General features: G+C 40.4%; 1 protein-coding gene across 1 annotated transcript in view; it reads right to left on the bottom strand.

Moving 5' to 3' along the window:
* Window positions 1-12,322, bottom strand: part of SLC6A1 (solute carrier family 6 member 1) — a 109,097-nt gene extending 96,775 nt beyond the window's left edge. Inside the window, exon 1 of the mRNA XM_075574936.1 lies at window positions 11,914-12,322. The gene's annotated coding sequence lies outside the window, so the exon portion shown is untranslated. The remainder of the gene's footprint in view (window positions 1-11,913) is intronic.
* Between the last annotated feature and the right edge of the window lie 2,194 nt (window positions 12,323-14,516).

Genomic DNA, 14,516 nt, shown 5'->3' with positions numbered 1-14,516 from the left:
GGCCGCATCCGCTTAACAAGTGTGTCGGATTCAGAATGAAACCCATAGAGGAGCGAAAGAACTTACTCAGGGAATCGGGAGTTTGTTTCAAATGTTGTGCTTCCACAACTCATTTATTCAAAGACTGTAAAGAAGAAATCAAATGTACAGTGTGCGAAAGTGACAAGCACGTGACATCGTTACACCCAGAGGCGCTGACACTCCGCCAACTCAACAACCCATCCTCCGTAGAGGAGCATGGCAGGGAGGAAGGAGAAGGAGAGCCAACATCCGTCACATCTCAGCGCACTGAGGTTTGCGGAAAAGAAAGCGACAAAATGTCCTGCGACAAAATATGCCTTGTTGCAGTGCACCCCCAAGGACAACCTGAGAAGGCTATTCAGATGTATGCAATCCTCGACGACCAAAGCAACAGATCATTGGCGAAGACGGAGTTCTTCAACTTGTTCAACTAACAAGACAATGCCTCACCCTACACCCTCAGAAACTGTGCAGGGTCAACTGAGTCAACAGGGAGAAGAGCAAGCGGTTACGTAATACGTTCGGTGGATAACAGAGTGAAGATAGCTCTCCCCACACTCATCGAGTGAAACCACATGGCTACAAACAGGGACGAGATTCCCACACCATACGTGGCACGCCATTACCCGCACCTCAGAGGAATAGCCAACTACATCCTGCCGGTAGAACAAGGCGCCAAGATCTTGCTGCTGCTCGGTAGGGACATTATGAGGGTACATAAAGTCCGTAAACAGCATAACGGACCCCACAACGCGCCATACGCCCAAAGACTTGACCTAGGATGGGTGATAGTGGGCAACGCATGCACTGACAAAGAGCACGGACAAGACTATGTTGACGCCCGCAGAACGGTGGTAACAGAATGTGGGCACACATCTCTCTCTGAACCATGTCTTGGCCATCTCCAAGTGACAGACGGGCCAAGTGAAGAGAAAAGGCAAGGTCATACCCCTGAAATCACCAAAAACATCCTCACATCGGGGGGATGTGACAATGGCCTAGGATGCTTAGCGGTTCAGATAACCAAGGATGACTAGTCGACTCCACTGAAGGAAGAAAGTAACCTCCCAAAGGTGACCGACAAAGGGATCGTCCAAAAGACAAACAATCGGACGATCCTCTCGCGAGCAATGGCACGGCTAAGACGTACAGTCATTCCTCTCCACAGAGTATCAAGTGATAAAGCAGCCAGCTGTCACGGCTGGCATAACCGCAAAAGATTGCGCCCTACAGGTGAAGCCACAGTGTCAAAAAGACTGTCCTCTCACACGTCTAAAAAAAGACAATCACAGAGACATCTCATAAAGGGATTTACTAGGGCAAAAGAGACTGTTCTTCGTTACGTCCAGGGAGAAAGTAACCTCCTGATGGCAGTTAACAAAGAGACACAAAAGCGTTTCACCAAACTACGTGGAGATGTTCTCATGCAAGAGGAATGCACGATGACCTACGGTGCACAGCGTTCCAGACAACAAGGGACGACGACAAGCAAACACCATCGAGGGAAGATAGAGGATTCCCGAGGTCAACAGTCAAGGAGCTCTCCAAAGACGGACCAGGCAGTTGGGTGACTCCACTACCATTCCGTTCACCAAAAGGATGCCTCCCCAACAATGGAGAACATGCCATCTCTAGGTTCACTTCGCACCACTGCGACCTACAAAGGAAACCGGAGACCAAAAGCAACTTTGTGGCCTTCATCCAGAAGAGACTCCTTACCGGCCATGCAAAGCCAGCACCTCTAATGAAGGAAGGTGAAGAATGCTGGTACCTCCAAGCATCTGGGGCCTACCACCCTCAGGAACCCGATCAAATCCGGGTAGTGTTCAGCCCCAGCGCTCAGCTCCAGGGAGTCTCCCTGAACTATACCCTCTTTACTGGACTAGACTCGACAACCAGTCTTCCAGGAGTGTTGTTCCGCTTCCGCAAGGAGCCAAAAGCCATCTCCTTCTGCCAAACGCCAGGTGATAGAGTGACAGGCTACCACGACTGGCATACCTACAAGGGGATGCACTCTGTAGGTAAAACCACAGAGACAAAAAGACTGTTCTCTCACAAGGCTAAAAGAAAACAGTGCCAGAGACTTTTGCACAAAGACATTATGGTGCAACCAGCTAACCTGGAGCTGTGCATCCACCCTGCATCCTTTGCCAAAGAACCTTGGCCAAGGGACCTTGATACCATTGACACCGGCCGGTGTCACATTGCTATGTGGACATGGACTCTTGCATTGTTTGAGAATGTGATGTTATCTTTGTTATGCATTGCACATATGTTCCACATATTCCAGTTATATAGTGGTATCTCCAGATACCAGATGGGGAGTGTCATGGAACAGAAATACCCATGTCTGCCTTCTCTGTTTCAGCCCTCCTTCCCTTGGCAGTTCTGCCTGCTAGCTGTACTAGGATGTTACTTTCCTTGCAGTTTTACTCCCAGTGCAGATGGAATGGATACATTATGTAGCCCTTTTTCCTTCCAGTCTGTCACACCCCTGGTTGCTCTGGCAACATCTCCAGTCCTCCAAGTTAATGGGCTTTCCCATTTTCCCCCGGTCCTTGCTGACAGTTAATGCAGTCTCACTTCACTTTTAGTGTGACCCTTGCCCCTCACTTCCATTTCCACCTTCACCACCGGCTGAGTGAGTACTCTGCTGTAATTGCTCTAGTGGCAGGATTACTCTTTTCACCTGTCCTTAACTACAAGGCACCCACAGAGAGACACTATTTAAACACCAACATCTCTTCACAAGTGCCTGTCTTTTATGCTACTTTCCCCAAATAAAGTAAAAAAAAGATACAGAACTTGTTGTGCTTTGAAAAGAGGGCTGAGTTGAAACTATCTGGGCTAATCATCTTACACATGACCCTGGCCTCCAGAATATTAGTATATCAAAGTATACAGCTATAGTCATTGAACACTTTCAGCTTCAGGTTGGTACAGGTATGTGGTGTAAACTACCTAATCAATTTATAAGATTAAGAAGTATAGTATTTAGTATGCTTTTAACAGTCTTAAGGTATCAGAGAAAAAGTAAATGAGCAAATATTCATAAAAGCTAGAAAATGCTGTGCCTTTCATAATATGTACTGTAATCTTTAGATATATTAAAAGTTGAAGCATAGTATACAGTAAGTAGACATTAAAAAATAAGAGGCAAAATATGCTTCTCTCCCCCAAAACATAATGTTATAACTATTTATCATTGCAATACTGTAGATAGGGTTGCATTTTCCATGAAAGCTTTCCAAACATTGCCATAACTACTCAAGAATTTCTGATGAAGCGATTGCATTCGCAAAATGCGTTGGGATGAATTACAGACCAGCGCTTAATCCTCCACTTGTGCAGTCCCATGGCTGTTAATTCGTACACCCCATTGAGCGTCGTGACATTGAGGTGTCAGCAGGGCTGCCAACAGGGTGGGTCTGCCGGGGTTGGCGTCCCGGGACCCGGTGAGTTGGGAGGCCTGGCCGGCACTGCAAGTTAGACCCGACCTCTGCCCAGGACTATATGCTGGTCCTCTCGTAGCCGGGCCCTGGCTCTCCCTTAGCAGCAGCCATCATGACTCTATCTCTCTGTTCCACGCCGAACTGGCCTCTCTGATATCAACGTGCCGGAAGCGCTCTGACTTCAGTGCTCTCTGCTTCCGGCGCGTGATGGCATGAGAGGGATGCCTGTCTGAAGCTCGGTGAGGGACAGAGGGATAGAGGCATGCAGGGCCTGGCCAGAAGTCGAACCCAACTTGCACTGCCGGTCGCCGGGCCCACACATCCACTGGACCCGGCCTGATCATCCACAAGGTAAGTCTTTTTTTATATGTATTGTGGGGGTCTTTTAATATGTATTGGATGAGTGGGAGTCTTTTTTTATATGTATTGGGGTGGGCTTTTTTAAATATGTATTGGGGAGGTGGGGGTCTTTTTAATATGTACTGGGGGATGGGGATCTTTTTAATATGTATGGGGGTGGGGATCTTTTTTATACAGTATGTATTTGGTGTTGGGGGTCTTTTTATATGTATTGGGGGCTTGGGGGAATTTTGATATGTATTGGGGGGCTTGGGGTTAATTATAGATGCATTGGGGGGCTTGGAGGTATTTGTTATGTATTGGGGGCTTGGGGGAATTTGTATATGTATTGGGGGGGTTGGGAGTATTTATATATGTATTGGGGGTATTTTTATATGTATTGGGGGATTGGGGGAATGTGTATATGTATTGGGGGCTTGGGGAACTTGTATATGTATTGGGGGGGCTTGGGTGTATTTTTATATGTATTGGGGGGCTTGGGGGAATTTTTATATTTATTGGGGGGAGAATAGGAATTAAGAAAATGGAACAAATAAGAGAATACAAAGAATTGAAAGAGTTTGGTGGCAAAAGGCAGGAGACAAACAGAGTGACAGACAGATAGGTAAGGTCAATAGTGTTGTTTTTGCAAATAGGAGTAACTTTGCATGCTTGAATGAGGCTAAAACATACCAGAGCTGAGGGAGGAGTGTAAAATGTAGGTGAATCTAGGGATTAGACTGGATGCAAAAGACCTGAGGGAATGGGGTCCAGAGGGCAAGTGGTATTGGGAAAGAAGGGGAGCAACAGAGACATCCTCCTATGTGACAGAGGAAAAAGAGTCAAGGAAGGCAGGGGAAGAATTAGGAAGAGGAAGTATAAAATAAGAGGATGCTACACAGAATGGTGTGCTCTTTGCCTTGAAAATAAAAGCAAAGTCGACGTGTAGTGGAAGACGAAACGTGTTGTACACATGGAGGCAGTATGGGCTGATTAGTGACAAAAAGGAGCTTTGTTGAGCCTGGAAGTAGAGATGTCCAAAACTATTCATAATGCATTTGTACAATATTTTGTGTTTTTTACTTTTACATCCTTTCCCAGATATCAGGAGAAGGTAGATATGAACTGTAAGAAAATACTTCTATTTGCTGAAAATGTTCTTGCATTGTCTTAGAAGCAGCGGACCCACTTCCAGAACAATGGGACCTATATTCATTACTCTGCTCTTCTAGACAAATAAAAAAGAGGGTGGGTAGTATACTGGCCCAGTCTTCCATGTAGTAAAATAATAAATTAGGGACAAGTTATGCATGTATAGCACATAATCCTCTCACTATCCATTGCAACTACAGAAGACACCATCTCTCAGCAATGCTGTACAGTATATAATAACTTCTGTTTCTGTACTGCCAATGTCAGATCTGTACAAGAACTTATGCTTGTAACTATCTTTTAGCCCAATACAATGTATCAAACTGTCTACTCCTTCTGTCTCATTTGTTACTTTCCTCCTTTCCACACCCCAGAAAAAATACAATCATGGTGGAGTATATTACGTTGTCTCTATTTGAAAGGGGACCTATTACATTTGTGTTTTCCATCAGTGAGCTATAATGGTCTCATTATTAGTTTATTATATATGTATTAACATTTAAAATATGATTACATTTTGGGGAGATAATTGAGCATGTTTATCAGCCCTTTAACGATGATTTATTTAAAACAAACTATTGGCTTACTGTAGGTCATCACAAACCCAAAGATAACAAACCACAACTATTGTGATTACATAATATTATTTTGTTTTCACTGGGACAAGTGTTTTATAGCTTTCCATAGTATATTAAAACTACTGAATAATACATATTATATAACACTTTCACATATACTGGGTAAACTTCCCTCTCCCTATACACCCTAACATCCTGCAGCTAATACCTCTCCCTATACATCCTAAAACCCCGCTGCTAATACCTCTCCCTATACATCCTAAAACCCCGCTGCTAATACCTCTCCCTATACACCCTAACATCCTGCAGCTAATACCTCTCCCTATACACCCTAACACCCTGCTGCTAATACCTCTCCCTATATACCCTAACATCATGCTGCTGATACCTCACCCTATACACCCTAACACCCCGCTGCTAATATCTTTCCCTATTACACCCTAACATCCCGCTGCTAATACCTCTCCCTATACACCCTAACACCCTGCTGCTAATACCTCTCCCTATACACCCTAACATCCTGCAGCTAATACCTCTCCCTATACATCCTAAAACCCCGCTGCTAATACCTCTCCCTATACACCCTAACACCCCACTGCTTATACCTCTCCCTATACACCCTAACATCCCGCTGCTAATACCTCTCCCTATACACCCTAACACCCCACTGCTAATACCTCTCCCTATACACCCTAAAATCCCGCTGCTAATACCTCTCCCTATACACCCTAACACCCTGCTGCTAATACCTCTCTCTATACACCCTAACATCCCACTGCTAATACCTCTCCCTATACACCCTAAAATCCCGCTGCTAATACCTCTCCCTATACACCCTAACATTCTGCTGCTAATACCTCTCCCTAAACACCCTAACATCCCGCTGCTAATACCTCTCCCTATACACCCTAACACCCGGCTGCTAATATCTCTCCCTATACACCCTAACATCCCGCTGCTAATACCTCTCCCTATACACCCTAACATCCTGCTGCTAATACCTCTCCCTATACACCCTAACATCCTGCTGCTAATACCTCTCCCTATACACCCTAACATCCTGCTGCTAATACCTCTCCCTATACACCCTAAGATCCCGCTGCTAATACCTCTCCCTATACACCCTAACACCCTGCTGCTAATACCTCTCCCTATACACCCTAACATCCTGCTGCTAATACCTCTCCCTATACACCCTAACATCCCGCTGCTAATACCTCTCCCTATACACCCTAACACCCCACTGCTAATACCTCTCCCTATACACCCTAACACCCTGCTGCTAATACCTCTCCCTATACACCCTAACATCCTGCTGCTGATACCTCACCCTATACACCCTAACACCCTGCTGCTAATACCTCTCCCTATACATCCTAACACCCTGCTGCTAATACCTCTCCCTATATACTCTAACACCCTGCTGCTAATAACTCTACCTATACACCCTAACATCCCACTGCTAATACCTCACCCTATACACCCTAACACCCAGCTGCTAATACCTCTCCCTATACACCCTAACATCCCTCTGCTAATACCTCTCCCTATACACCCTAACATCATGCTGCTAATACCTCTCCCTATACATCCTAACACCCTGCTGCTAATACCTCTCCCTATACACCCTAACATCCCACTGCTAATACCTCACCCTATACACCCTAACACCCTGCTGCTAATACCTCTCCCTATACACCCTAACATCCCTCTGCTAATACCTCTCCCTATACACCCTAACATCCTGCTGCTAATACCTCACCCTATACACCCTAACACCCTGCTGCTAATACCGCACCCTATACACCCTAACATCCTGCTGCTAATACCTCTCCCTATACACCCTAACATCCTGCTGCTAATACCTCTCCGTATACACCCTAACACCCTGCTGCTAATACCTCTCCCTATACACCCTAACATCCTGCTGCTAATACCTCTCCGTATACACCCTAACACCCTGCTGCTAATACCTCTCCCTATACACCCTAACACCCTGCTGGATTCCCCCATTGCTTTGTTATATCACTCGCCTACTTTTACGTCAGCTGAAATAGCGCCTCCCAGTGCCTTACCTCTGTAGTACGTGATGTTAGTACCATTAATCCTGCCTCCTGCCTTTGGATTTGTGTGACTTTATTTTGCATTTGTTGGGGTTACAGTATGTTGTAGTTGCCGCACTCTTGACAATTCCTCCAATGAGTAATCAATCTCACACATAAATCAAACTATATATTGTAAAGCCGACCACCTCTCCATATGCGTTTGTTTTTTTACGAATTCTAATCTGCATTTTTCAATGTATTAATTTTTACAATAATTCCACATATATATATTTATTGTACAAAGTTAAAGTTAAAAGATCATATTTAAAAACAAATCCCAACAAGAGAATGTTAACCCTGCAATATTGTTGGATTTTCCAGCTGTGTAATATAGCAGTTATGGTGGATATAATGTATTGCACGGCTCAATACATGGTGTGCCATCTTCACCATTCTGTATTAAACATGTTAACAAAAAGGGATAATAAAGCTCAGTGTTTCAATAGAAAAGCATTTGTTAAAGCATCCATTAAAAGTGCTTCTTTGTGAGGTACTGTAGAGGTAATCTTCAGTGATATCCACAACAGGAATTCTAATTCTAGCATGTACCAATGTGAGCACATGTGAAGCCTTGCAGTCATGATTCAGATAATAGAATAATATACGTCTTCGTCAAATAAAGTATTTCTTAGAGAACAAGTAAATTAAATGTTAAAATTGTTTCAAATGTAATACAGAAACCATAATATATTTTCAGTCTCTATCATCATACTCAGCACACTAAATTCAAGAAAAAATATTGACAATATTTGAAATGTAAAAAATGAATAGCTATATATATATATTTATGTACCATGCTTCCATGGTACATAAACATATTAACATATTCATTTATTTTTACATTCCAAATATTGTTACATAAATATTATCTATTTTAGCGTGTGTATTTATATATGATTCTGAATAAATATATATATATATATATATATATATATATATATATATATATATATATATGTATATATATATATATATATATATATATATATATATATATATATATATATATATGTATGTTCTCTCTCTCTCTCTCTCGCTCTCTCTCTCTCTCTCTCTCTCTCTCTCTCTCTCTCTCTCTCTCTCTCTCTCTCTATATATATATATATATATATAGACACACACACACACACACAGTATATTCACACAAATTATTGTGGAGATGTCTAAACCAACATGAAAACGGTATCTCACTTTCACTGCTTGGGACATATATCCCGTCCCGCTTTTAAATGTCATTTTATGCTTAATATAATGAGGGAGAAATCCTATTTATTTTTCAAATCAATCAGTTTACACTGGGAAAACATATTTAAACATCATAATTTGGAGGTTTTAAATCAGCCCTGTTAAGTTGAAATATTAATGTGTATGCACTAAACCTTAGCAATGATATATAGAAGATCTGACCAATTGCTTTCTTCAATATTTTCATACTTTTAAATTTGCCTTTCATAATTTTGTTATTGCTTATTTTCATTTATTAACCAAACACTAATGTATCTTCAGATGTAATTTATGTTTTCTAACTAAAATTCAAGAGAACTGAATTTGCTCATTTTGTTGGTTACAATAATGCATGTGTGGTTGCCTATTGTGTAAAAGAAAAACCTCAATCTGAATGTTTGGAGTGTGACACTGGGGATATCTGATCTGCTAAAGAGGTACATATTTTTCTTTATGTTAAACAGCAACAGACCAGATAGACAATATTGATAATCATGGGCAGAATGGTCGCATACATATTGGCTTAAAATGAACAGCTCCTTAAGTCAGCGTTGCCAATTCAGATCACATCCAGGACACAATGACAGTAACAGCCAAAGTCATTACTCTCTGAGGGTTGTTTGGTACCATTGATGAAATTAGATCTTTTTTTCTATTACAATTCCTAGTGGGCAGGTGTTCCTTTTAATAGACAAACAATGCACAAGGCCAATGACTTTATATCCATTGCCACTGCAACGCCAACAGATATTTGATCCAGTCTATTCATTCTATACAAGAGTGGCCCTACAGTAACACTGTACATGGTATTCAGGGGGAAAAGCTGGTAATATTTCACATGTACGCAAATATCGCTGTAATTGTAAGAATTCACTCAACGTTGAAATGCTCACTGGGCAGAATAATTATAACACCAAAGGTACGGTATTTTTACGGAATGTAAAATTCACCGCCTAATTTCTATTTAGCATTAACACAATTGTTATAAAAATAAATGCATAATGCCATAAAACGATGTCACTGAAAATGAAAAAGCAAAAGCCTTACTTGATACCCTGCGGCTATTTTATGGTATTGGAATTGGGATATATGCCAGAAACTATTACTGACCCGATTCCTTTTAATTCGCACTCGTCTCCCCTTTTTTTTTTTTTTTTTTTTTTTACTGAGGTTTAAATACAATCAGGTTCAGTGACTCTGCAGTAAATTAGATAAATGAATTGCAAATGTAGTTTAAAAAAAGACATCATTGACAAGAAGCAATGCACTCGCTTTCTGTCTCTTCACGTTTACAAATGAATAGTTGTTCATTTCTACAATTCAAATGTTAATCCTCCGCAATTAAAGCTTCTTCTGACAGCTATGAAATGTAATAATTTTAGTGAGCTGTTGAATTTAATGCTGATTAACACAGCTGATGGAATCATCGTCATAGTTTTTGAAAAAAATAAATAAAGAATGTAATTGTATCCTATGAAATGAATGTCAATACATACTAACTATAAAACCCGGCGAAATCAGTATAAATCACGGAGAAATCAGTATAAATCACAGAGAAATCAGTGCCTGACAAAGAATGGGACAGAGAAAAGCACAAAGGCACAGTAATGCAAGGTGCGAATAACAGGGTTACTTATAAACCCCAATCACTTGCAATCACCATAAACTTGTTGATATTGTGTATTTGAGATTTTCAGCAACATTTCTTGATAAAATATTAAACATATTAAAAAACAATCTTTTGACATTTTCTCTTTGTACAGTATGTCACCCATCTCAGTTTTGGAAATCAGACGCACACTAGGTTTCAGAATTATGATACACTGGTGTATTTTAAAATTGAACATAAAGGGATCTTGTTAAAACAATCGCTTTCCTTTATAAAGATGTAAACAACATTGCAAACCAACATATTTTTTCTAAGCTAAAAAAAAAAAAGATTTAATTAGAAATAATCAGAGCAGGAGTCGAATACATAACACTTCTACTATATCTTACCTAGAATCACTTGATAACAAGAATATAACTTTAACCATAGTCCAATAATTCATTTGTTGTATAGTTACTCCTTGGGCATACACACTGCCTGAGGCTGAAATCTTGGGCCATTTAGTACATTACTTGTGCATAACAATCTTTAGAAAATTGATCTAAGCAAATTAATAAAACAATGATATACAAATGCATTATTTCTAGTTACAATCCCAAACTGTTTGTATTTACTCTGTTAAAGCTAATTAATAAGGATTAAAATAAGAATTACAGCGTTCAACAACAACGTGTGTAAAAGTAACATGATAAGCATCGGGTTGTCAGCTATAGAAAATTGGGTATATTTTAATAGGATATATTGTTCCTGCCTAAAAATACTGATTGTTGCATCAATGACAATTATTGTCAATGCATCATAAAATACAATACCATCCTTTGTGTATGTTACATTGAGTTCCCACATTTTAGTTCAAGTAAATAGAGGTTTTTGAAAATCTTGGAGCATGTTTTTTTTTTTATAGTTCACTTGTTAACTTTTAAAGCATTGCAACCGATGTTACATTTTGAAGATTGTAATACCTCTTATAAAGCTTCCATTTCAAGTAACAACATCAAGGTTTCAATCACTATCACCTGCAAATTGGTATACAGAGATGAGGAGAAAAGCATGCAAATCCAAATGATGTCACTGTTGTTTCTACTCACTAATATGCGTTTTATTCTACACAATGTATGTACAGTTAAAAAAATAATGTATTCATGCATTACCCAAAGGAGCTTTTAAATTACAAACTGGATGGGATTTGCCTACGCACAAAAATGTACCAAACAAGGCCGTTTGAAATAAGCTATCTGCGTATTTTTACACCATAGAACAAATACTATTATTGCCTCTATGAATGTAAGCAGACATCTTTAGTTCCACATCAAACATGTTTATAGACTTCACATGTGTGCCTCCTGACCAATCTACCTTGCTTGCTTCAGTGTTACACAGATTTTCTCAATGGCATACAAAGTTTGTTTAAATGAAGTATAAAACGAACCTACCTGGTATTGATGTAATTCTTGGTATAGTGTTCATTTTTTGATCATTTCAGCTCAACACAGTAGCAATTCAGCTGTACACAGCACCAAATCAGCTCTGCACAGCCCCAATTCAGCTCACAGCCACAACCTCCACAGCAACATTTAGACACACCTCTGACGATGTCATCTGGTACTCTGTAAGCTTCCAGGAATACATGAGTAGGACCTCAGCCTAATAAAAAATGGACATATTTCGTTACATAGTCATGCGTGAAAGTTCAGCCTAATAAACCATATTCACGTTCAGTTCTAGTGACAGAAAAGCTGCTACTGTTTGCGAAAAGATTCATCAACGGCTAATGTGCACCTCGACTGTGAAACCTCTTTTTAAAATGTGATTGACAATCAGTATGATGTCATATGAAGCCTTTTCTTGGGTACCAATGCACAGTATGTTGCTTCTGTATTGTTAGTGATGCTTCCATGAATTCAAAGGCAGTGTCTTTCCAAATAAATAGACTGGGTCACATAAATGACAGCCTACTTTTATTAGCATTTTCTGTAGCGGAAGGATCTCTAAAATAAATCTGTCCCTTTCAGTTGCTTTTACAAGTCACCAAAACTGTGTCTATGAACAGGCTTTAGAGCACAAATATACGCCTTACTATATATCCTGATATCCTGGCGTTACTTATCTTGTTAATGCAATGTTCCAAGGGAATGTGCACATTATGGTTAGACATGTGTTAAACATTTAATGAAATTCATCATGTCAGTGAATCCATTGATCAATACTTTATATGGGAACATAGTTAATTCCTTTGATAATTAATGTTTAAAGGGGCACGTTTAGATCTATAAAAACAATTACTAATGTACTGTATATTAGGATCTCATAGAATTGTAAAGTATCTACTGTAGCGCAACAACTGTTCGGCGGAAAGGAGCATTCATGGCTAAAACTATAATGTACATTTCCATCAACGCTATTACTGGACATGTCTCCTTACAATGCTGCTGAAATTTCTGTTAACAAACATAATAATACTAAGAAACAACTTTTTTAAATCACAAAGGGCTTTCTTATTTAAGTCATGGCGATTACATTATCTGGCAGCTGAAGTAGAAGCATAAATAATGTACATTTCATTTACTATAAAACAGGTCAGTCAGATATGGGAATTAATTCATCCTATTCATCCATAACAGCAGCTCATTCACCTGCCAACAGGTGGCTTCTTCAGAAGTAATTTCATTTCTTGATTTATGAACTATAATTCGCAAACTGGGGGGCGGGAGATTTTTGTAGGGGGGCGCGGTGGTTGCTGAGGCCCCGCCCTCTTCCCCACGACATTTAAATTAAATGCCGGGGGATCGCATGGGGCCTCTGCAACCTCTTACTTACCGAGATTCAGACGGCTGCTGACTCGTCACCATGGCAACGTGAAGTCACGTGACCCCGTGGTGTCATTTGATGCAGGGAACAGATTTAAGAGGGGCGCGAGCACCGAGGGCAGCAGGCAGGGGGGGCGCAGCTGCAAAGTTTGCACACCCCTGAACTATATTACAGTTTATCATTTTGATGTAGTGATGTACAAAACTATTAAAATGCGAGAATTAATTCATAGCTGAAAAGGGAACATTCTTCAGATGTGAAGCTTTAACCTTGTTTGCTGGTAGAGGCCCCACTCACAGTCAAATGATTTGATGTCCTTGTTGCAGACTTGTTAACCATCCAGAGATGGAGGGCGCATTTGGTCCTGTGTTCTTTTTCTGTCGTTTTACCAGATGAGAGTCTTGCACCTCAGTCTGAGTTTAACTTTATTTGTAGAACTTGTAGCTAGACTTTTCTCTATTTGTTCCCTTATTTTATACAGTACATCCTTTGATAAGGCTGTGCAGTTGGAAGGATGAGCAGGAAGAAAGGCGCTGTTTGCACGGACAGGCATTGAATCTCCATTATTTTTGTTGTCAGTTCATCATAGTTATTATCACTTCTCTGGAAGTATTTTGTGTATTAGTGTCTCCAGATGGGTTGTTTCCTCTCTTATTCTCAGTTTGAAAAGTTTAGTTAATTTATTAAATGGGTTGTGAGGTTGGAACATGGTGGTGAGTCAGAGATACACTACCTGGGGGATTTCTAGAGCTGTTGCTAGAAATGTTTGCATTGGTAATTTGGGATGAGGAAGATGATGGTTCGGCAGGTAATCATCTACTGTGTCACTCTGGGGGTCAATTGGGTGTCGACTTCATCTCCTTCTCCAACTCTGCAGGGCCTGGTTGTATTGATTTCTGAGCCTTATTATCTTCCACATTATCATTCCTGGTTTTTTAAAAAGAGATTTCTGTAAGTCCCCATTAGAGCCGAGAATCACCGGGAATCTCCCACTCGGTTTGCCAAATATCTCTGAGTTCCACTCCAGGGTCAAGTACTGTATACCAGTACCTGGTCAGAGATTACAATATTTCCAATCTCTGCTTTACTAATCATATCTGCTCATTTCCTATCCACCAATATGTCATCGATCCCTGAGAATACATTGTGTGGACAGCAATAAAATAAAAATTCTTTATCTCACGGGTGAATATGTCTCCAGCTATCAATTATATCCAGTATTTCACAC

This window comes from Ascaphus truei, chromosome 17 (assembly GCF_040206685.1).
Source record: "Ascaphus truei isolate aAscTru1 chromosome 17, aAscTru1.hap1, whole genome shotgun sequence".
NCBI classification, from domain to species: Eukaryota; Metazoa; Chordata; class Amphibia; order Anura; family Ascaphidae; genus Ascaphus; species Ascaphus truei.
Note: the sequence above shows the minus strand (reverse complement) of the source record. Positions and strands in the feature narration are given on the sequence as shown.